The sequence below is a fragment of the Schistocerca serialis genome, chromosome 9 (assembly GCF_023864345.2).
Source record: "Schistocerca serialis cubense isolate TAMUIC-IGC-003099 chromosome 9, iqSchSeri2.2, whole genome shotgun sequence".
Classification (NCBI taxonomy): Eukaryota; Metazoa; Arthropoda; class Insecta; order Orthoptera; family Acrididae; genus Schistocerca; species Schistocerca serialis.
The window spans coordinates 109430032-109455018 of record NC_064646.1 but is presented as its reverse complement, the minus strand read 5'-3'; the positions used below and the strand labels follow the sequence as shown (position 1 = coordinate 109455018).

Genomic DNA, 24987 nt, shown 5'->3' with positions numbered 1-24987 from the left:
CGTACCAGAAACAAACGGCTAGGACCATTCAAGGATATGCCATAGATTGTCAGACAACAAAACTATCTTCGGCGCACTTGCGGATGTTAATATCAACGAAACAGATGATCGAATTCCATATGACGCCAAAACAGCACGTCATAAAGGAGACATCGAAACGAGAAACTTCTGTGTCTTAACTAGAGGATATGTCATTAACTGTTACAGGTCCAGATTACTAACACCCACCTGGACGCTGGCCCACACACCCACCCACCCACCCAGCTACCCACTCACTCACCCACCCACACACACCCACACACACCCACACAAACACACACACACACTGTTATTATAAACTTCCAGCCCTCTCCTGAAGCGCGGTGCGAATTTCTTTCGCTCGTCCTCATTACCCGCTGTAGCACCCAGACGTCTACTTATGGCAGAATCGGAAGTGTCTCTCTCACTCTCTGTGTAAGACCGGAGCGAAATTAAACGAAGCTTGCACCGCCGGGGCCTGGAAACGTTAAATTGCGGCATAAATCCGAGAGGTCCGCCGCCGCAATGACTGCCAACAGTCCCATTACAAGTTAAAGCCCGCTAAGAAATCTCCCGCGCTTCTTAATCTGCGACCAGAAGGCGCCGGCACAAGAGGCCTCGAAATTGAAATAATAATTCGGCGCAGAAGTGCCGTCGGAATTACTTGCTGAAGAGCCGCAATATCGCCGCGAGGCCAAACCGACTGCGCCCTTCCTCAGCCGAAGGGCCGCCGCCCTATAAATGGCGATAAAAGGAGAGCCTGTTGCCGGAAAGATCGCGACTCTCTACAGCCGATCATTTCGTCTTTAGTCTTAAATTTTACAGGCATTTCGCGACGGTCTTTACTGAGTATTTTATACGATCCGTTTCTGGTACCTTCAATGAGATTATCATTGGATGTAATCCAAGAAAACGTAATACGACGGCCCTTATCCGTTATGTGAGGAGAAAAGTAGGGTCAGATTTACATTGAGCGGTGCCCTAAGGTAAAGATGTTTCAGAACCCCCCACAACCTGCTCTTCCTTGTTTTAGACTTCCAACTTAGTTTTGTTTTTATACACTTCTGTTAGCATACAAAATTAAGATTCCATACTACACTAAATGTAATAACTATCTGAAATATTATTATTATTACTATTATTTCGGTGTTCTTCCACTTTACTTTTTGTCATTCGGTGTCTTCCTTGCCCAGACGATGCTGTTAAGTCTGAATTACAATCACTGAATTTTTACCCTGTTTTTAAATGTTCTTCGTTCATGGTCGAACCAATCTTGTGGTGCGGTAGGATGGAGATCTTATACAGATGGTCGATGAAACAATTATGTCCAGTAGTTAAGAATATGGCCACCACTTTGCTTCTTAATCCGTCAGACTCTAAATAGTTGCCTATGAGGTTTTTCCAGATCTTACTCTCACATGTAAATTTTTGACTCGTTTTAATTCTCTTGTCGTTAATAATGCGTTTCAGTGCAAAATACGACATGTTGGTGTTTCTATTCTGTTTAACTTTTATGCATTTTTTGAAAGAAAATCTGCTTTTTCATTACCATTTGGGACACAGCAAGGTGGTATCCACTGAACTGCAGTTTCCGTGTTCTTCTGTTGTAAACATTTAATTCCTTCAACTTTTTAATTTGAACAATTTCTGGATCTTGTGCATTCATAACTGGCGATATCGCTGTTCTGTAACAACAACATGTGACTGTTTTGTCGAATGTGTGTAAATAGTTGTTTTTATGACTTGTTGCTTATCTGATGGCTTCAATTTCACCTTCAAATTTGAGTGTACGGTCCTCAAGCTCGATAGAAAGGAAAAAAAAAGCTTTTCTGTATATTCCTATGCCAACGTTTCTTTATTTTCTCCTTGAAGAACCATCTGTGTGGATGTGGAGCCAATGATTTTCAGCGTAACTCAGATTTATTGCCGGCCGGCGTGGCCGAGTGGTTCTAGGCGCTTCAGTCAGGAACCGCGTGACCGCTACGGTCGCAGGTTCGAATCCTGCCTCGGGCATGGATATGTGTGATGTCCTTACGTTAATTTGGTTTAAGTAGTTCTAAGTCTAGGAGACTGATGACCTCAGATGTTACGTCCCATAGTGCTCAGAGCCATTTGAACCATTTTTGAACCAGATTTATTACTTACACCGCTGTAGCTCACATTATTAATCTATCTGTTTTACTTCTTTTATAATTATGCACTATGTCTATCAGATATCGCAACTGAGGAAGCAGAATTGGAGAGAGTGGAAAAATAAATTTTTGAGCGTTAACTTTCGGTAGGCGATACTGTGCTGCTAGGTCTTCTACCTTCTGGCTAAAGCTAATTTGTGTTCTCAACTGTTTACTATAACTGTTACACGGATCTTTATATTTTAATCATTTAATGTGACACAGCATGCACATTAGTTTCTCGCACTAAAGCATTGCTGCCCATTGAATGCTTATTTCATGACTTATAATGCTGTTAGGATTGTTATGGAAACAAGAGTTATTCATTTAGTCCATCAGTTGTAACTCTTAAAGTCTGGTTCTGGAATTTTTCCAACCTGTTGCAATTTCTGTTAGTAGCTATAATAAGTGCTAGTTACTACATTTTGAAATAAGTCTTATTTAGGTTTTGAAGGTATTAGTGAGCACTGTGCTATTGGAAACAGTTAAAAGCAACACAGTGACCCCACACACGAGAGTTATCCTTCTACTGTAGAAAGGGAAACCGTATAGGAGTGGGAGGAGAATCGAGATTGACTCCATAGTGCTACCTTTGGAATGCGAAGGTGATGTGTTGGAGAGAAACGCAGTAGCCATCTCGACCTAATAAATATCATCGAAACGAATCAGACCGATTTGGTTTATTCACAGGAAAAGAAGAAGTAAATATAAGTAATGAGAAATCATGAATATAGAACACTAACCTAGAAATATTTTCAGTACTTATTTCCGGCAAAATCTTCGATTATTTCATCATAACTATTAATCCTGTTCACAATTTCTCTTTTTGTTTTCAGTACAGATAATGCGTTACATCTTCCTTGGAAAGAAGTAATCCGAGGGCATTTCTAGAGTCCTTTTAAAGCATTAAAAGACATTTTGTCGGAAAAAGTAGAAACTGTTGTTAACAAAGGCATTTTGTGCGCAATCATAGCTTTCGGATATAATTCGTCTCGTTCCTTTTCTCGCAGGAACAACAAAAGCTTCAACAGAGATCATTCTCCATCTCTGTTCATAGTACTATCCAAATAAAACTCAAGGTCGAAATGTTTGCTTTGTACGTGCGTATGCAAATCGCATGGGTACAAACTTTGCCGTATTCCCCATTTAGGACAATACACTTTGTCCAAAACAATCCTGGAGCTCTAATCTCAAAGGTCACCAAATGATCCATAATTGGCTACTATCATTAGACCATTAACCTCAAAAACATTTTCAGCTGCAGATTTCAATAGGTCGTAAGAGTAGCTAGAAGAGATAGGGTTTATTAGTTTATTTATTGTTCACGTTTAGTCTTTCTTGTAGGTAGTGCATTTTTAGCGTAGTGGTTAGAGTGTAGGTGATGAGTTTTATGTCACGTAACTGGGGCCACGGCAATGTAGATGTTTCGATCTACCTGGCGTCTTCACCAAGGAGTGTCACGTCTAAAGCACAGCCAAGTCCAATTCCGAAAGCAGGACCGTTGATGAAGTTCAGCACTTAACACTCAGAACAATTTCATTACTGACGCCAACGAACAGGCAAACTAGATATGGTCACCAGCTCAGAGAGTGCAGCCAACATATTTATTAAAACTTCGAATAATCCAGAATGCTGCTATTTATACAAACATCGAATGTTCAAGAATAGACAAACATTACAAGCGTAAGATATTACAAGGACCTTCCAGAGAAGATAAATATCGAGAGTGCGTGCTGAAAAGTACTGCCTCCGAATTTCTTAATCTGTTCCTAACATCGATTGGGTTATTACATGTCATACATATTACTCGCTTGACTTTACCGTTTCGCTGATGCAAGATACGACCCTCTATCACTAGAGGGCTCAAAATTGTAGCGTCTAACATGGCGGTGTTTAACGTAAGCATGTCGGTGCGTGAGAGACAACTTGTTTACTCGAGTACAGAACACGTTCTTCGACACATGTAGCATCCTCTACTTTTGCATGACAGTGCCATACCACACAGGAGCGCTGCGACATCTGCAACAGCCCAATGCCTTGGGTTCATTGTCTTCCATCAGCCTTGTACAGCCCCGACTTGGCCTCATCCGATGTTCATCTGTTTGACAAAGCTTAAAAAACACCTTCACTTACATAGTGATGAAGCGGACCATGCAGTGGTCAGGTTGTGGTTCCATCATAGAAGTCCAACATTCTACAGTGGTATTATCAACAAATTGGTCTCTTCTTGGGAGAAATGTGTTCGTCGCCAGGGTCAGTATGTTGAGAAATAAATATTTACACGTAAAGGATAAAAATGTAAGAAGTTTGTAAATTTCTCTTATTTAAGGTGAGTACGATTGGTGAAGTTGCTCAAAACATTTTCCAATTATTACCAATTAATGATATTTTATCCCTTCTGAATAATTTGATACATTAGTTGCTGATTAATTCCCATTGGTAATGAAGTTTTTATTATTCAAAGTTAATACCGCAAGTGCAGAAAAATCCAATCCTTCTGCATCGACTTCCTGAAGTGTCTCTATCCCCGGAACTATTCAGTCTAGAAGGCTGTGGTTTTGAGCTATTTATTCCTTGAATTCATTTTAATGTTCTTGTTAAAAGGTTGGATGCAGTGTGTAAACAGAAATGGCGGTATTGCCAGTACTTTTTGTGGAGACTCTAAATCGTAAGGAAGACTTACAGACCAAAACATTCATGAATACCAGCAGTACTATAGAATGGCAATAAGAAACAATACACATGACCTGCAAGGGTTGAAAAGAGCAGTGCGGTCTACATTCTTCCACAAATTATCCACTGTTGATACACCTATAAATGGCCTTTGCCCACGTATTGCTGATTCATGGAGCAAGTACCGCAAAGCTCAGGCAGCGGGTACAGAGGAGCAATTTAGGCCCAAAAACAGCCTGCCGTCTTCCGTGATGGAAGCTATTAAACCAATATATAGAGAGTTAGCTCTTCCTGACCTTCAGTCCAAATGTCTCCATTGTCGAACGCAAAACCCGAATGAGCCTTTCAACAGCGTCATTTAGACCCGCCTACCAAAAAAATCTTTGTAGGAATGAAAACTCTATGCTTGGGTGTTTGTGACACTGTGATATCGTTTAATGATAGTAATAAGGGAAGAATTAAGGTACTAGAGCAACTCGGTATTACTCCAGGAGCCAAAACATTGCAAGCCTTGAAGCGAATGGAATGACTTAGGATCGTGAAATGCCAGTGTCCTGCAGAGCAAATGACTAAAGAAGCAAGAGGCAGGAAAAGGAAGATGCTTTCTGGTTTGCAGGGCGATCAAGAACAGCGTCCAGATAATGCTGATTATGGGCCTGGCTGTTTTAGGAGCTGGTCTGCCTCCACGTTTGAGTTAATATCAAATGAAACGTTTAAACGTGGTTTCCAGAAAATGATTTTTTTAATATTTCAACTATTTTACACTAAGATATCTCGTAGTATACTACTGCTACTGAACCACAAAACCATTTCTACCTATTACCGTTTTTTACATACAGAGTCGAGAGCGAACTTTAAAAAAAAATTGGACATAGATTTTAAAAAATCATAACAAACTAATTATGTATCCTGCATGTTATGATTCTGGTTAAATAATCAGAAAAGGAGTGAAACTATACTTCCCAAATATTTCAGACTATCTGTCAAAGGTTCTGAGATAATGGGAGCCGGCCGTGATGGCCGAGCGGTTCTAGGCGCTGCAGTCTGGAACCGCGCGATCGCTACGGTCGCAGGTTCGAATCCTGCCTCGGGCAGGGATGTGTGTGCTGTCCTTAGGTTTAAGTAGTTCTAAGTTCTAGGGGACTGATGACCTCAGATGTTAAGTTCCATAGTGTTCAGAGCCATTTGAACCATTTTTGAGATAATGGGTTATCAAAATTTGCAAATTTATCACTGTAGGTGTAGGATGTAGTATTGCCCTTAAAAGGCGTTCAGATTTGTCACACAAAAAATTCAGGGTGGATTAGTTTTCAGTAGGCATCCGTAAACAAAAAATAATTGCTAGTGGTCAGAAGCGAAATGGTGGCTCACAGCATGGAAGCCAGCAATACCAACCACTATACAGCACTGCATACGCCAGTGCTGGCAGCAATATGTTCCATATAACATTGTATATGTTGTGATACAACTGTTACATATCGTACGCAATATTGTTTCATTTTCCTGCCACTAGTCTGTGGCTGTTTTGTTGAGAGTACTAGACACGTTTGCTTGGGGAGGAAGATTTGCATTTTTCTCACATGGAATGTGTGCTCCCTGTGTGGTCTTCAATTCCCGTTTGTTGGCAGAAGACGGTCAATCAGTGAGTCTCATCAGGAGGGAGGAACATCCCCAGCGATATATGCAGTTTTCCTGGAGTAGGGCTGCGGCCCGCTCCATGCTTTTGTTGGGTAGAGCCGTCACCTCTCCTTGTTGCGGGGAGAGAGTGCCTGCCGCAACTTCCAGTCCCCAGAGAATAACAGTGCAACACATTTTCCCCTTTTCTGTATGGACATCAAAGGACAGGATTCGGCAGCACCATCCAATCATCCTGAGAAGTCTTTCGCTTTCGCTCCAAAATTTTGGTTCGTCCAGTTGAATGAGCCACCAAAGCTACCGTGCTTGGCCCAAGGAAGTTGTTCAGGCTCCAGGCCAGTACCAAATTCCTGTTTGCTAAAGTGTGTTTCGCACACGGAAGTTTCTACTACATTTTCCTGTTTTTACGTGTAATAAGCAGTATTTTCGTTCTTCATATTGCCAACGACATTGAGTCGTCTCCTCCACGTGGATTTATTTGGAAGTTGGCTAATTGATGGTTGTGAACTAATTTTGGGGGCTATACGGCTCCTGGCTGCAATCTGGCGCTGATCGGCACAAGCTAGCCGATTTTTGGGGAAATATAAGTGTGCGGTTGCAGTAGTGTGATCCGTATTCTGGACAGCTCGCAAAATCCTTGTTCTGCCACGCAACTCGTGTTATCTATTTGATTGAAAATTTCGGTCTCTTTTGTCTCACTAAGTTAGAATTCTCAAGCTGCCCTGATGAGGAAATTTTGCTGTGTTTTCTGCTTGCAGTCTTCCATACAATGTGATACTCCCCTCCCCCTCGGTGTTCACTTTCTTTTCCGTAATTCCTATTACGAGTTTAGCGACCATTGCTCTCTGTCTCTATATTTTGTGAACTGTGTGCATTACAAAAAGCAAACAGAAATCTGTTATACTCAGAAGTGGCATGCATTTCACGCTTCTTAATTGTACTACAATTTTCCCACAGTCGACACACAAATAACAAACAATACCTGTTCATAGTGAGCAGAGAGACGTCGTCGGCTAGCGATATGCACATATAGAAATGGCGGTTGTGCCGCGAGATCCGTGCTGTAGGCTGGATGATGAAGAACAGTCCAATTAAGTTCTGTGAGCTCCTCTCGGGTGCGCAGACTTGTGTGAGGCCTTGCGTTGTTGTGGAGAAGGACAAGTTCGTTTAGAGTTTTGTGGCGACGGACACGCTGAAATCGTTTCTTCAATTTCGTGAGGGTAGCACAATACACTTCAGAGCTGATCGTGGCACCATGAAGGAGGACATTAAACAGAATAACCCCTTCAGAGTCCCAGAAGACGGTCGCCACGACTTTACTTTTTCTTCGGAGAAGATGAGAAACGTGGAAGTAGATATCCTCGGTGTAGCAAAGCAGCTTAAATCCCTTAATAAAGGCAAGGCCTCCGGTCCAGATTGTATACCAGTCAGGTTCCTTTAAGAGTATGCTGATACAATAGCTCCATATTTAGCAATTACACACAACCGCTCCCTTACAGAAAGACTCGTACCTACAGAGTGGACAATTTCGTAAGTCACACCAATACCGAAAAATGGAAGTAGGAGTAATCCGCTGAATTACAAGCCCACATCACTAATGTCGATTTGCAGTAGGGTTTTGGAACATATAGTGTGTTCGAACATTATGAATAACCTCGAATAAAACGATTTATTGACACATAGTCATCACGGATTCAGAAAACATCGTTCTTGTGAAACACAAGATTTCCAGAAGGCTTTCGACACCGTTCCTCACAAGCGGGTTTTGGAACATATAGTGTGTTCGAACATTATGAATAACCTTGAATAAAACGATTTATTGACACATAGTCATCACGGATTCAGAAAACATCGTTCTTGTGAAACACAAGATTTCCAGAAGGCTTTCGACACCGTTCCTCACAAGCGGCTTCTATCCATACTGCGTGTCTATGGAATTCGCCTCAGTTGTGCGACCGGATTCATGATTTCCTCCCAGAAAGGTGACAGTTCGTAGTAATAGACGGAAAGTCATCGAGTGAAACAAAATTAATATTCGGCGTTCGCCAAGGAAGTGTTATACGCACTCTATTGTTCCTGATCTAAATTAACGACATCGGATACAATCTGAGTAGCTCTCTTAATTTGTTTGTAGATGACGTTGTCATTTACCGTCTTGTGAAGCCATCAGACGAACAAAACGAGTTGCAAAATGATTTAGATAAGATATCTATATGGTGTGAAAAGTGGCAATTGACCCTGAATAAAGAAAAGTGTGAAGTTATTCACATGAGTACTAAAAGAAATCCGCTAAATTTCGATTACATTATGAGCCATACAAACCTGAAGGCTGTAAATTCAACTAAATACATAAGGATTACAGTTACATATAACCTAAATTGGAACGATCACATTGATAATGTAGTGGGTAGAGCAAATGAAAGACTGCGATTCACTGGCAGAACACTTAGAAGGTTCAACAGGTCTACTAAAGAGACTGCTTGCACCACACTTACCCGCCCTATTCTGCAGTAACACTCTGCGGTGTGGGGTCCGCATTAGGTGGGGCTGACGGATGACATCGAAAAAGTTCAAAGGAGGGCAGCTCGGTTTGTACTATCGTGATGGAGGGGAGGTAGTGCCACAAACATGATCCGTGAATTGGAATGGCAATCATTAAAACAAAAGCTTTTTTCGTTGCGACGGGATGTTCTCATGAAATTTCAATCACTAGTTTTCTCCTCCGATTGCCAAAACATTCTGTTGGTACCAACCTACATAGGGGACAATGATCATCAACATAAAGTAAGAGAAATCAGGTCTCACACAGAAAAATTTAAGTGCTCGTTTTTCTCGCGCGACATTCGAGAGTGGGACAGTAGAGAGATAGCTTGAAGGTTATTCATTGAACCCTATGCCCTGCACGTTATTGTGAATAGCAGAGTACTCACGTAGACGTAGACGTAGACATAGGAGAGGTCGTGCTGCGCCACTCCATTTTGTCCTACACGTTATACAACAAGATTGTTTTATTATAACGATAAACTGTAGGATGCATGTTTCTAATACTCACTCGTGCTTGGTTCAAATGGCTCTAAGCACTGTGGGACTAAACATCTGAGGTCACCAGTCCATTAGGCTTAGAACTACTTAGACCTAACTAACTGCGACCGTAGCAACAGCGCTCGTGCTTGGTGTAAGCACATGTAACTCCAATGACTGAATGTTTAGTTCCGCTTATTTTAAGCCGTGTGGTTTTTTTTTAATCGGTTATTACGTTTCACATGAACTGTGAAAGATATTCATCCTCTCACTATATGCAAGTGATCATATAGCATCATACGTTTGGCTCTGTGATATTGAAATGTACGTATTCGTAACGTTACTGTTGCCACGTTTCACAACAGAAGCTTGATTTCCAGAAGTTAAACGTATCGATGTGCTTTCTATACCTACGGCAGGAGTATGTCGATATGTAATGTGGAGAACATATGATAGCAGCACAGAAATTATTTCACTATTTTGTATAAATGTATCGTGTCTGCTGCGTACAGACCAGTTTTTTTAGACGAGTGTTTCATTTCCATTTTAAAAAAGATCATGGTTTGTTTAACGCTAAGCGAGTAATTTAAAGTAGGTTTGTTTTCAATACGTATGTGGTGAAGCACAACAACATGCTGACCTCTGAACAGTAGCTTCTTTCAGGTTTTCATGTAAATTTCCTTGACCAAGACAAGTGTTATTATTTAGATTTGATGTTTGAGGAGTATGTAGTTTTAGCTGAGTACCTATACGTAATTTATGCATATTGGTGGTATGATTTATATCAAGAAGGTTGTACATATCCATGTTTTCTTGTGGTATTCTTTCTGTTATGTAAGTCGACGAGAAAATTGAAGTTCCTAGCGACGCCAGCTGTCAATATTGTGTTATTCACAGCAAGCAGCCTATGGAATTAACATGAATTCGTTGAAATACAAATCGCATACGCAGGGTGGTCAGAAACATAGGATGAAGGCTTTCACGACCGGATGACATAGCTGCTGCTAAACATTTCGGGATGTAAGATCGTGCTCAAAGAATCTCTTCTGTTCCTGACGTTTCGTCCAGGACTGCGCTGGATATTCTCAGAGGCTGTCTTTCCGATTGACCGACCAGACGTCCGAGAGCGACATAAATACTGTAGGGGGCGTGGTCAGAGTAACTCATGATGAGCAGAGATAGTCCTTGTCAGACATAAAACTTAACTATAGATTGTCGTCTTGTCAAAGATAAAACTGTCTAGCAATTCGACAGAGCTGCTGTCCATACGTGGCTAAGTTTTATTTTGTCCTCTTACCTAATAAAATTATCCTGATGCTTATAAATTTCAATGGCTTCTCTACATAGTAGTGCATAATAATTTGACGTTGTAGATAAAATTTCTGCTTCCAAAAACTTCACTTCGTGGTTTCCTGACAGCATTTTCCAGGAGATTCTCCTCATTTTAAACATTGCCGTACTTCGAGTCATTTCCATTGGGACGATGGAATTTATGAGCAACTTGATGGTGTAGCAACGGGTAACCCGTTACGTCTTGCGGTCGCTAATTTCTATACGGAGAAATTTGAACAATTCTGGACAAAGCTGGTATCGTTTTGTAGATGACACATTTGTGGTTTTTTCCCATGGTAGAAAGCCTTTAGATGAATTATTTGATCATTTAAATAAAATTAATCCCAAAATCCAGTTCACCATGGAAATGGAAAATGATAACAGAATATCTTTCTTGGATGTTTTAGTTATGAGACAGTCCGATGGAAGTTTGGAACATAAAGTTTTTCGAAAAGTAACACATACGGACAGTTGTTTGCAAAAACTCCAGTGACCATCCACAATCAAACAGAGGTGTCATTAGAAGTCTTGTGGATAGAACCGAACGGATATGCACATCGAAATACCTGGACGTTGAAATAGACCATGTCAAGAAGGCTTTCGAGAAAAATGGCTACTCAGGAAGAGAAGTAAAGATAATTCTGCTACCAATGAACAGAAGACCGATGGACACGGATGAACCACAATGACGAAAAAATGTAGTTTCTCACCCTTATATTAAAAAGGTAAAGGATCACAACGGTAAGATTTTACAGAAACATAACATCAGACCGGTCTTTACACCAACAAAGAAAATAAGTCAAGCACTCCGATCTGTGATGGATAAACGCCCTCCTCTGTCGACATGTGGTGTATACAAAAAATGCCGTGTACGTGTGGTAAATTTTATAGTGGAACTACCAAGAGGAGTGTAAATACACGGCTAAAAGAGCACAAAAGTCTTTGTCGAACAGGAAAAATAGTGAAATCAGCTGTAACAGAGCATGCTATTCAGTCTGGAAAGCGAAGTTTTTGAAAACAGAAATTTTATCCACAAGGTCAAATTACTATCCACCACCATGTAGAGAAGTCATTGAAATTTATAAGCATCAGGGTAATGTTGATAGGAAAGAGGAGGCAATGAAACTTAGCGACATATGGACAGTAGCTCTGCAGAATCGTTAGACGGTTTATCTTTGACAAGACGGCAATCGATAGTTAAGTTTCTTATTTCTGACCACCTGAGTAACATTTAGCCGAGAGTGAACTAACCTAGAATAACTACATAAAAGTAATTGTACGATAACAAAATGCCGAGATCCATTGGAAGAGCCCTAGGGAAATGTAGATGGTGCGTGAAAGAAATAAGAATATTTTTTTTTAATTTCACGTCTGTGGCCACAGATTTTTTATATGTTACTATCGACGTGAAATACAAGAAATTTATTCTACACATTTGGGTCGCTGTTCCATTCACTACCATGCCGCAGCTCGTGAAAGAAATGACTTAAAAAACCCTTGTCGGACGGATTATCTACGATTGATTATCACCGCCAGGTCGGGTGCCTTACCAAGCAAAGTGAGGTGACGAAAGTGATGGGATACCGCCTAACACTTTTTCGGACATCCATTTGCCCAGCGTTGTGCAGGAACTCAACGTGGCATAGACTCAACTGATCGTAGAAAGTCCCATGCAGAAATACTGAACCAGGCTGCTGCTATAGACTTCCAGCTAAAGTGTTGCCGGAGCAGAATTTTTTCCAGGCACTAACCTGTCGATTATGTACCACGTCTGGCGAACTGGAAGGCCAGATCATTAGCTCGAATCGCCCAGAATGATCTTCAAACCAATCGCGAACAGTTGTGACCCAGTGACGTTGCACACTGTCGTTCGTAAAATTTCCATCGTTGGTTGGGCACATGAAGTCCGTGAATGGCAGCAGGTTGCGGGCTTTCACATTAAACTACGTACCCTCTGACTCAGAGTTGAAATATTAAAAGTTTTGGTTGGTTTCATTGTCTAGGGACTGGGATACTAGTTGCCACATCACAAGCCAACTACTGCTGAGTCTAAAGTATACAATATGAGTAGACACATGAATCAAATGGTCGAAGGTTCCTATCACTCGGCAATTGTGAATTTTTAATGCAACATAGTGATTTATAAATGAAAGATTGCAATTAAATAAAATCTGCAGGTACTATCTTAACGACTTTAAATGATGAGTACGATAGCAGAAGTACCTTTGACAATGCAAAACACTTGTTGGTGTTGATGGTCCAACAATTAAGTAATATATAAGTTGAATAAGGGGGGCACAATAGATTCCTACTTCACGTAATTAGTTATGAACAACAACTTAACTCGAAAGATATTTACTTCCAAACGCATACTACGTCTTCACTGCAGAGGCCACAGAAATTGCATGAGTGCACAGATCGGCACAACGAAATATTTATATCTTCGGCTACCACGCGCAAAACTGCTTCAATCTCCAAGTCGTTCCCGCGACCGTGAGTCCGTCGCACACATACTGTCCAAGCCTCTCTCTGTCCTGTGCGACCGTCCCTTGCGTCGCAATGTTCAGCAAAATCTTCCTGTATAATCCTACAATACCTTATAAAGTGTGGTTCCTGAAGAGGGGCAGCAGCCTTTTCAGTAGTTGCAAGGGCAACAGTCTGGATGATTGACTGATCTGGCCTTGTAACAATAACCAAAACGGCCTTGCTGTGCTGGTACTGCGAACGGCTGAAAGCAAGGGGAAACTACAGTCGTAATTTTTCCGGAGGGCATGCAGCTTTACTGTATGATTAAATGATGATGGCGTCCTCTTGGGTAAAATATTCCGGAGGTAAAATAGTCCCCCATTCGGATCTCGGGGCGGGGACTACTCAAGAGGATGTCGTTATCAGGAGAAAAAGGAAACAAAAGAAAAATTCGGAGTAGGTATTAAAATTCATGGAGAAGAAATAAAAACTTTGAGGTTCGCCGATGACATTGTAATTCTGTCAGAGACAAAATGGCTCTGAGCACTATGGGACGTAACATCTATGGTCATCAGTCCCCTAGAACTTAGAACTACGTAAACCTAGCTAACCGAAGGACAGCACACAACACCCAGCCATCACGAGACAGAGAAAATCCCTGACCCCGCCGGGAATCGAACCCGGGAACCCGGGCGTGGGAAGCGAGAACGCTACCGCACGACCACGAGATGCGGGCTGTCAGAGACAGCAAAGGACTTGGAAGAGCAGTTGAATGGAATGGACAGTGTCCTGAAAGGAGGATATAAGTTGAACATCAACAAAAGCAAAACAAGGATAATGGAATGTAGTCTCATTAAGTCGGGTGATGCTGAGGGAATTAGATTAGGAAATGAGACACTTAAAGTAGTAAAGGAGTTTTGCTATTTGAGGAGCAAAATAACTCATGATGGTCGAAGTAGAGAGGATATAAAATGTAGACTGGCAATGGCAAGGAAAGCGTTTCTGAAGAAGAGAAATTTGTTAACATCGAGTACAGATTTAAGTATCAGGAAGTCATTTCTGAAAGTATTTGTATGGAGTGTAACCATGTATGGAAGTGAAACATAGAAGATAAATAGTTTGGACAAGAAGAGAATAGAAGCTTTCGAAATGTGGTGCTACAGAAGAATGCTGAAGATTAGATGGGTAGATCACATAAATAATGAGGAAGTATTGAATAGGATTGGGGAGAAGAGAAGTTTGTGGCACAACTTGACCAGAAGAAGGGATCGGTTGGTAGGACATGTCCTAAGGCATCAAGGGATCACCAATTTAGTATTGGACGACAGCATGGAGGGTAGAAATCGTAGAGGGAGACCAAGAGATGAATACACTAAGCAGATTCAGAAGGATGTAGGTTGCAGTAGGACTGGGAGATGAAAAAGCTTGCACAGGATAGAGTAGCATGGAGAGCTGCATCAAACCAGTCTCAGGACTGAAGACCACAACAACAACAACAACCTTATAAAGTGTGTCAGACGGTACTCCTCCCCCATCCTCCCCCCCCCCCCCCCCCACACACACACATACCTCACCCTACCATCGAACTCTGTCCCTGTTCCATTCTTGAGTGGAGTGTGCGATGAACGGCTATCGAAAAATATTCGTATTTTCCCCGTGTAGCAATTTCAGGAAATTAATTTACGAAGAAGGCAACGGCCTTGCCGCAGTGGATACACCGGTTTCCGTCAGATCACCGAAGTTAAGCGCTGTCGGGCGTGGCCGGCACTTGGATGGGTGACCATTCGGGCCGCCATGAGCTGTTGCCATTTTTCTGGGTGCACTCAGCCTCGTGATGCCAACTGAGGAGCTATTCGACCGATCAGTAGCGGCTCCGGTAACAGAAAACCATCATAACGACCGGGATAGCGGTGTGCTGACCACACGCCCCTCCTGTCCGCATCCTCAACTGAGGATGGCACGGCGGTCGGATGGTCCCGATGGGCCACTTGTGGCCTGAAGACTGAGTGGCATTTACGAAGAAGCAATATGTTGTCCGACTCCTCCCGTAACGCACTCTGTCAGAATTCCAATGGTAAACCTCCCACGATGCATTGGGCCTCTCTAACAGCGTGTGCCACTGGAATTTTCTCAACATCCTCATAACGCTTTCGTTCCGACTAAACGCTCTCGTGACCGACCACCACGTTCTTCCTAGGATCTCTTCTGTTAATGCAACCTGGTAAGATTCGCAAAGTGGTGAGTAATGCTCACAAATCGAATTTTGTGAGACGCTTCATTCGTGGATTAATAAGACTTTCGTTGAAATTCTTCGAATGAATAACACCATAGCATATGCTTTCTCTATAATTTCTTTTATTTGCTCATTCAACCTTACGGCACTCTGGTTTGTTACTCGTAGCTACTTTAGGTACTTAACAGTTTGCAGTGAGTCGTCACCTCTCCGTCTGGTTAACTCCATTGTCTACAGTATTAAAAATACAAAACATGGGGACCACATAATCATCGTTTCATACCAGTCAACACGTTCCACACACGACGTTTTCTCTTTTTTTTCCTTTTTTACACGTAATCACAAAGCATTGTTAGTATCATTACCCGTTTTAGACACAGAATGAACGTCTTCAGAGCTCAAAAATATTAGGTGGAATTGGGCAAACGAAGGACCCTCTTCGCGCGTTGTCAACGTGTCCACAAAGAACAAGGCGCGTCCAGTACATTTTTTTCTAGGCCAGCTTCGACTGAAAAAATGCGGGTTTGTTGTGGAACATTGTGAAATGCTCCCGCTGCAGCCCCTACAGTTTCATGAAATCTGATAGGTGGCGGCACTAAACGTAGTCTTCAAAATGGCGTCTGTAACAGGAGTGCGTTACAAACAGAAAGGTGTCTTTGGGTTTCTTTTGTTGGGAAACCAGAGCATCGTAGATATTGAGACATGCTTGCAGAATGCTTTCGCAGACCTGGCAGTGAACAAAAGCACGGAGAGTCGTTGGTCGAAGCGTGCGTCATCACCGCAACAAGGTGGAGCAAACAAGTCCGATCTCCCCGCGTGCCGGCCGGCCGAGCACAGCTGTGATTCCTGGACTGCTGGAACGTGCGGACAGTCTCATTCAAAGTGATCGATGGCTCGCAATGAAACACTTCGGTGCACAACTCGGACTCTTAATGAGTAATTCTGCTTGATGTTGTCCCCCATGGTATAACTATTAACTCTCAAGTGTACTGTGCTACCCTCAGAAAATTGAAGATACAACTTCAGTGTGTTCGTAGCCACAAAAATGTAAAGGACCTCCTCCTTCTCCATGACAATGCAAGGCCTCGCAAAAGTCTGCGCACCCAAGAGGAGCTGAGGGGCTGAAATTTTAAATTTAGCATTTGAGATATCTTTCACGCCGTTTGAGTCGCGTACCGATTCCCGTATGGAGGACATAGTGATAGACATCCCTGGGGTTGTGAAGCAGCTAAATGGATTGAAAATAAATAAATCGCCATGTGCTGATGGGATTCCAATCCGGTTTTAAAGAGAGTATTCTACTGCACTGGCTCCTTACGTAGCTCTCATTTATCGCGAATCTCATGGCCAACTTAAAGTCCCGAGCGACTGGAAAATAGCGCAGGTGACGCCTGTATATAAGAAGGGTAGAAGGACGGATCCTCAAAATTACAGACCAATATCCTTAACATCGGTTTGTTGCAGGATTCTCGAACAAATACTCAGTTCGAATATAATGAATTTCCTTGAGACAGAGAATTTGCTGTCGATGCATCAGCACGGCTTTAGAAAGCATCGCTCCTGCGAAACACAACTCGTCCTTTTTTCACATGATATCTTGCGAACCATGGATGAAGGGTATCAGACGGATGCCATATTCCTTGACTTCCGAAAAGCGTTTGACTCGGTGCCCCACTGCAGACTCCTAACTAAGGTACGAGCATATGGGATTGGTTCCCAAATATGTGAGTGGCTCGAAGACATCTTAATTAATAGAACCCAGTACGTTGTCCTCGATGGTGAGTGTTCATCGGAGGTGAGGGTATCATCTAGAGTGCCCAGGGAAGTGTGGTAGGTCTGTTGTTGTTTTCTATCCAGATAAATGATCTTTTGGATAGAGTGGATAGCAATGTGCAGCTGTGTGCTGATGACGCTGTGGTGTACGGGAAGGTGTCGTCGCTGAGTGACTGTAGGAGGATACAAGATGACTTGGACAGGATTCGTGATTGGTGTAAATAATGGCAGATAACTCTAAATATAGATAAATGTAAGTTAATGCAGATGAATAGGAAAAAGAATCGCGTAATGTTAGAATACTCCATTAGTAGTGTAGCGCTTGACACAGTCACGTCGATTAAATATTTGACCGTAACATTGCAGAGCGATATGAAGTGGGACAAGCATGTAATGGCCTTTGTGAGGAAGGCGGATAGTCGTCTTCGGTTCACTGGTAGAATTTTGGGAAGATGTGCTTCATCTGTAAAGGAGACTGCTTATAAAACACTCATACGACCTATTCTTGAGTACTGCAAGAGCGTGTGGGATCCCTGTCAGGTCGGATTGAGGAAGGACATAGACGCAATTCAGAGGCGGGCTGCTACATTTGTTAGTGGTAGGTTTGGTCATCACGCGAGTGTTACGGAAATGCTTCAGGAACTCGGGTGGGAGTCTCTGGAGGAAAGGAGGCATTCTTTTCGTGAATCGCTCGGTACTCAGGAAATTTAGAGAACCAGCATTTGAGGCTGACTGCAATACAATTTTACTGCGACCAACTTATATTTCGCGGAAAGACCACAAAGATAAGTGAGATTAGGACTCGTACAGAGGCATATAGGCAGTCATTTTTGCCTCGTTCTGTTTGGGAGTGGAACAGGGAGAGAAGATGCTAGTTGTGGTACGAGGTACCCTCCACCACGCACCGTATGGTGGATTGCGGAGTATGTATGTAGATGTAGATGTAGATGTAGCTCTCGAAACTTCACTGGACTGTTTTCTCTAATCCACAATACAGCCTGGATTCGCACTTTCCGACTTCCATCTGTTTGGCCCAACGAGGGATGCACTCCACGGTAAGCAATAAGTGGATGATGGGGGTGGGTTACTAATGCAGAAAAAGTTGGCTCTGACTTCGACCAGTAGAGTGGTACCCTGTGGGCATACACACTCTGCAAGTAAGCTGGCTTGAGGCCGTCCAATTGAATTAATGCTGTGGTGAAAGATAGGGTTTTGTCGCCAAAAAGTGCGTGTGCATTGGAATCACCAATAAAACCAACCTACTTCGAGAAAAAAAAGTGTTACATTAGTTACTGAAAGCCCCGCTTAGAAGCGACCAATATCCTTAACACCATGGGAGAATGTCAAAACTATCGATATCAATAATAAACACGGGTTGCAGTGTCTGATAGGCAGTGAAGGTAGAAGATGACATGAAAAGGCTACTGTGATGAATACCCCCGCTGTTCGAGATCTGATGCCACATTTCACTTCGCTAAACAGGTGGCAATGGTACTGAATCCCAGGAGGCATAATCAGCCCTTACCTGGCTACTGCGACAGCCACTGCCTGTGGTGGAATGTACGTCACAGCAGACTCGCAAGACTGGGACCCGTGAGGCTGCAGCCACGCACCCAGGTCGGCGGCTTTATCTGCCATCTGACCCCACACAGCGCTGTCCACCTTGGCCTCCACCCCCAACACCCTCCAACCCCCCACGCCATCCAACCTATACTATGCGTCGCTCCTCTGCGTCAGATCCTCACCGGTGTCCGTGGGGGTCTTCAGATATGGCGTCTGGCATTCTTCTGCACGTTGGAGGCGGTAAATTTTTAAAGCCCGCCCTTCAATGGGGGCGCAAGGCGATAAGATCCGCGCCTCAGACCGAACTACCCTCTGGGGGGACATTCCGGAGAAAGACATATGGGACGAATTAATAGTTACGACACTGTCGTTTACTATCGGTTCCTCCTCTTGCATTTTAACGCAGTCCTTGCACACACACACTGCACACAGATAACTATATATGTAAAACAAAAAACACTTTGGAAATACCAAAGGTATTAAAGGGCCTGACAGACCTTAGGAAAAACCGCCTACAGCAGTAGTTATTTTTCTGTTTCTCTCCTTTTCATGTGAACCTTACCGCAGTACGTTCAGCTGGAGAACATTTGTCGTAAAGCTAAAAGAAGAACTTTCGCCTACCATGACAAATAATGTAATCTGATATTTGGAAAGAAACCTTCACACTACAATACAATGTGGGCTGTTCTGAAATTTTACGGCAGGTTAAAACTGTACGCCGGCTTGAGTCTCGAACTTGGTACCTTGCCTTTGTTCATTAACACAGATCTTGCTCTAAACTCTCCACGAATCGTGCGAAGGAGAAACAAACAAGACAACAATGTTACATTACGAAGCAGTGTTCGGATGGGATAAAAGTAAACAAACCTTTTTGAAGTATACGACTGAAAACAAATGATACTCTTCAGGAAAAAAGTGTGATAGTTGTTTGCAATTACTGCTGACGACGACTCAGTTATTAGAAATATCAGTCCGTCCAACGATGACAGTTATTGAAAAGCGATACAATCAACAGCTGCATTAATTAATGTCACCCGAAATGTATAAAAAACCAATGACGGATATTAGAAACAAAATAAAAAATACAGACGAGATAATTATTACAAAACTTCTATCGTCTTCTCGTAAATTAGTCTGTAGCATAGTTATTCATGATGCAGCCGTGATCATTGCCCAAAAAATACGTTGCATAAAAAATTGCTTTTCCTTTTTAAAGTAAACAATGAAATGACGTAATATCAAAAACCAAGTAGATATTTAAAAAGTAGATAACATAGGCGAGGTAACTAATACAAATCTCTTCTCGCAAATTAGTTTGTAGGATAGTTATTTATGAAGCAAAAACTACGTTAAATGAAAAATCGCTTTTCCTGTTTCAAGTAGCTATTAGGATGACGTAGTATCGGTACAAGCTCCAGACGTATAGCAACGCAATATGGGCAATAACTCACCAAATTAAGATGAATAATCAAACTAAACAAAATTGCAGACACTGGAGATGACGTATTTACAGGTTGGCGAGAGTTTTACAGTAACAGGATAGTGTACCTTGGAACACAAGATGTTTTCTTCTTTGTCGAAAATTCAGTCTATTGACTGATTTTAGAATCGCTTGAAGGGACGCGCACTACACATCACCATACACAGGTCCTTCATTGTTTACAATCTCTCTGTTGGTGTTGGACATGAGGCTGCGTTTTGCACAGCATTTTCATATATTTCTGAAGTGTTCTATAACACGTTAAAGCTATTCGCAGTATGCTGTCAATCCTTCAGGTGCAGTATTTTATGGTCGGCAAAATGCTGCATTTTTTAGGACCATGTGGACATGTGGTCAGTTAAGTCACACTTGCTCTGGCGTGAACCATGTTATACTTTGAAACTGAAGGAGCTCTTTTACCACGAAATATATGATACTTGCAAATGAACTGAGAGTCCTCAGTGTCTTCACAATTTCACCTGCTTTGTAAACTGAAATTTGCGTTTGTTTGCACTAGCTTATATTTCGAAATTTGTTTAACTCTTAATTGGTTTTTGATACTGTTGTTGTGTTTCCGTATTAAGACTAGTTCGATGCAGCTTTCCATGCTCCTCTATTCTGTGCGGACCTTTTATCTACGAATAACTACTGCGACCTACATCTTTCCGAAGATGCTGACAGCATTTATCTATTGGTCTCCGCCTGCGATTTTTACCCTCAAAGTTCCCTCTGGTACTAAACTGGTGATCCCTTGATGTCTCAGAATGTGTACTATCAACCGATCACTTCTTCTAGTCAAGTTGTGCCCCAGTTCTATTCAGTATCTTTTGTCGATCGGTTTGGTCGAAAGCCAGCTTGGTACTCCTGTATGTTGTTATGTGATATTACGTTGCCTAATTATCCCCTCGAATTGACGCGCTAGGAATTTAAGCAACAAACTTCCACCGATAGAAATGCTTATCTTGATGCGTCTGGCACTGGGGTTCGTTGACAATAACGATCTCCCGCTGCTAAACGCGCCTCTGTTCGTCGGGTCTTCACTTTCTCTTCATTTAATCCTACTTGGGAGGAGTACCACACTGATGAACAATATTCAAGACTCTGTGAAACATATTAATTGTGAGCCACTTTCGTTGATGCCTACGGTTTCCAAAAGATTGCTAGAATAAATCTTAGTCTGACATCTGCTTTTTCTACTAAGAAAAACGTAAGGAATTTCACATCAACGAAAGTTCTCAATGCAGTGACAAACCAGGTGCGATACGCAGTAAACTCATAATTGGCTCAGTAAAGGAGGAGGCGGAGCTTTATCACATGAATATCTGAAGTTGAGCAGCACGGCATAATTAGCTACCTGGATTCCATGGACGAATAACCCGACCTTTGTATTGCATGATCTCTTCCCTTCCCTAATTGGCATTGGATTTCGACATTAAGAACACTGGTCTATAATTTTTCGGTATTAATGTTTTCAGCTCTTATACCCAGCAGTCACTATGGCTTTTCCTAGTCGCTGGGTACGTTTCGCTATCTGAGGGGATTTACGATCAAGGCGAGTAACGAAAAGGACCAGCTACCACGAATACCCTGTGTAAAACAGATATGCAATTCTATTAAGACTTGATGATAATACGGATGAATGTTAGCGACGAACTGTTTGGATATCACTGGATACAGGTCACATTCAATGAACATTCATACACTTTTACCACCAAACCTACTACTGTTTCTTCAAAATAATTCAGTACTAGGCAAATCCTTTCGCCTAACGTACGTGTGGCTTGCCTCACTTCTGCTCTTGCCTACGGCATGTGACTTAATTCCACACACACGCACACACACACACACACACACACACACGCGCGCGCGCACATAAAATAATAATAATATCTACAAGGTGTACAACTTTGCTTTCGCCGTTTTTTCCCCAACATTTGAGGCTTTAACGAAACAAATTGATTACACATGTATCATTTAAAGTGTTTTTCATCGCTGCCGACTACTTTCTCCCATATTTCGGACAGTGTACGAATCCCGCTTCGAAAAAATTATTCATCTTTCGAAACGATCCACGAATGGATCCAATTTGTGACTTCTTCATGAGATCGGAAGTGTTGGTCAGCCAGGCCATGCTCCATTGATCTAACAAGGTGACCGTCAGAGGGGGCAATGTCTGGAGAATACGGCGTGTGGGGTAGGACTTCCCATTTTAACGTTTCCAAGTAAGTTTTGACCTCTTTTGCAACGTGGGGTCGAACGTTGTCGCGCTGCAAAATCACTTTATCGTGCCTCTTGCTGTATTGCCACCGTTTGTCGTTTAATGCTCTACTCAAACGCATTAATTGCGTTCGATAACGAGCACCTGTGATTGTTTCACTTAGTTTTATCACCTCATACTACACGACGCCGAGCTAGTACCGCCAAATGCAGAGCACGATCTTGTAGCGGTGAATATTCGGTTTGGCCGTTGACGTGGAAGCATGGCCGGGATATCGCCATGATTTTTTGGGTTTATGGTTATCGTAAAGAATCCATTTGTCGTCCCCGGTCACAATGCTATGCAGAAATCCCTTCAGTTTTTGCCTCTGAAGCAACTGTTCACAAACACACAAACTCCGTTCAACGTCTCTTAGTTTCAGCTCACACGGTACACAAGTTTCCTCTTTCTGAATCATGCCCATAGCCTTGAGACGTTTTGAAATGGCTTTCTGTGTGACACCCGCAAATCGTGCCAGTTCTTCCTAAGTTTGACGCAAGTCTTCACTCAGCAAAGTCTCCAGTTATGCATTTTTGAAAACTTTCTCTCTTCCACCACAATGCCGTTCTACGACGTTAAATCACCGTTCTCGAAGCGTTGAAATCATTCACTAATAGCGTCCTTACCAGACGTACTTGAGAGCTTTCGTAAGACTCAGCCGCTGTTTTCTTCATACTGAAAGAAAACAGTAACACCTCCCGCAAATGACGAAAATTAGGCTCGTAAACTGACATTTTCAATCAAGAACAGCTTTATGATGCAGACACAAATAGATTAATGTTTGAATGAGGTTATATTGACCGAGGTCCAAGCTAACTGCCTGACATCTGCGATCTGTTTCTTTCGGCCGCTACTTACCGTTGTCGCCACCTATCGGCAAACAGCGGAAGCGAAGTTGTACACCTTGTATGTTATTAATTAGATGGGTAACTTAATCCTCTATTTTGATGGAATGGTTGTGCATCTATGTAACTATAATGGAATTTCTTGTGTAAATTTAAGGATATTTCAGCATGAATACGAGGTGTGGCTACAAAATAATGAGATTATGAGTGTAAAACATATCTAAGAAAAGTACATATTTAGTTACTGTCACCCATAACTTACACCCTTACTCTATCCCTACAACACTCCATGGGTGTTTTCCATTGATGGTTACCGTGCTGGAAGTCTTCCTCTGTGAGCTCCTTGATGACGCGTACTGCATTTTCTTTGTTGCTTCAGCGGTCTGAAGTCTTGTTCCTTTTAATGGAGATTTATTGTTGGGGACACATAAAGGATTCTTGCAGCTATCTGTGGCGAAAAATGTTGCCACTCCAACACTGGGGTGCTACAACACTTCAGTAGGGACCTCTTAATAGACAATGCTGTATGAGCCGGTGAGCAGAACCTATCAATTGTTCTTTCACCGTTCGGATCGCTTCTTTCTTCGTTTCCCAAGAAGTTGAGCAAGTACCTTAAGGTAGTGATGTTGATTAATCGTTTGACCCTGAGGAGCCCGGTGAAGGCACATAATTCCGTTGCTATCGCAAGAAACAATCATCATCACTTTGAATCTTCACTCGACCGTACGACTATTTTTCACTCTCAGTGAAGTTGGGGCATTCCACTGCGAGGATTGGCGCTTATTTTCTGGATCGTAAGTGAGAAACCAGGATCTGTCACATGTTATCTCTCTTTACCAAAAATGAGGATCATTTTCAGAGGTATTCAAACTGTCAGTACAAACATTTTCACGACATTCGTTTTGTTCGACCGTGAGAATTTTCGGAACCCGTTTCGCACACTCATTTCTCATGTTAAATTGAATGAGCAAGATTTGCGCTACGCGTTCGTAGTCAATTCCTACATATTCAGCAATCGATCGAATAATCGACCGACAGTATGCTCGACTCAGATTATCTACTTTTTCGATATCTTCATCTGTTTTTGATGTTAGAGGGCGTCCCGGACGTGAGTCGTATTCAGTGTCTTCTCGGCCATATTGCAAACGCTTGAACGACTGAAAAGGTCGCATGTGTGATAAACAGTCTTTGCCATACACTTCCTCTAGCAGAGGATATGTTTCAGGAGCAGCTTTTCATATTGGCCTGTGACACTTGGCAACAATTCGTTGCTCTGTTATTATGTTATCATTTTGCCCGCAAAGTAAAATAGCAGCTCTTACACAAACGAAACGCCGGCCACACTGATTTGTTTTCAGACAGCGGGGATGCCGGATTCGACGGAGAAGGCTTCACGCTTCACAGTTATTGCTCGTTCATGTTTGGTGCACGCGCACTTAACTCTGCGAGAGCACCAGTCCTGTTATTTTGTAGCCGCACCTCGGATGTTGAATGTAGTGAGTGGCCAGCATGTGAGGGTA

The 24987-nt window shown here is 42.3% G+C and overlaps 1 pseudogene; it reads left to right on the top strand.

Moving 5' to 3' along the window:
* Window positions 1-15006: 15006 nt before the first annotated feature.
* Window positions 15007-15124, top strand: LOC126419938 (5S ribosomal RNA; annotated as a pseudogene).
* Window positions 15125-24987: the final 9863 nt, after the last annotated feature.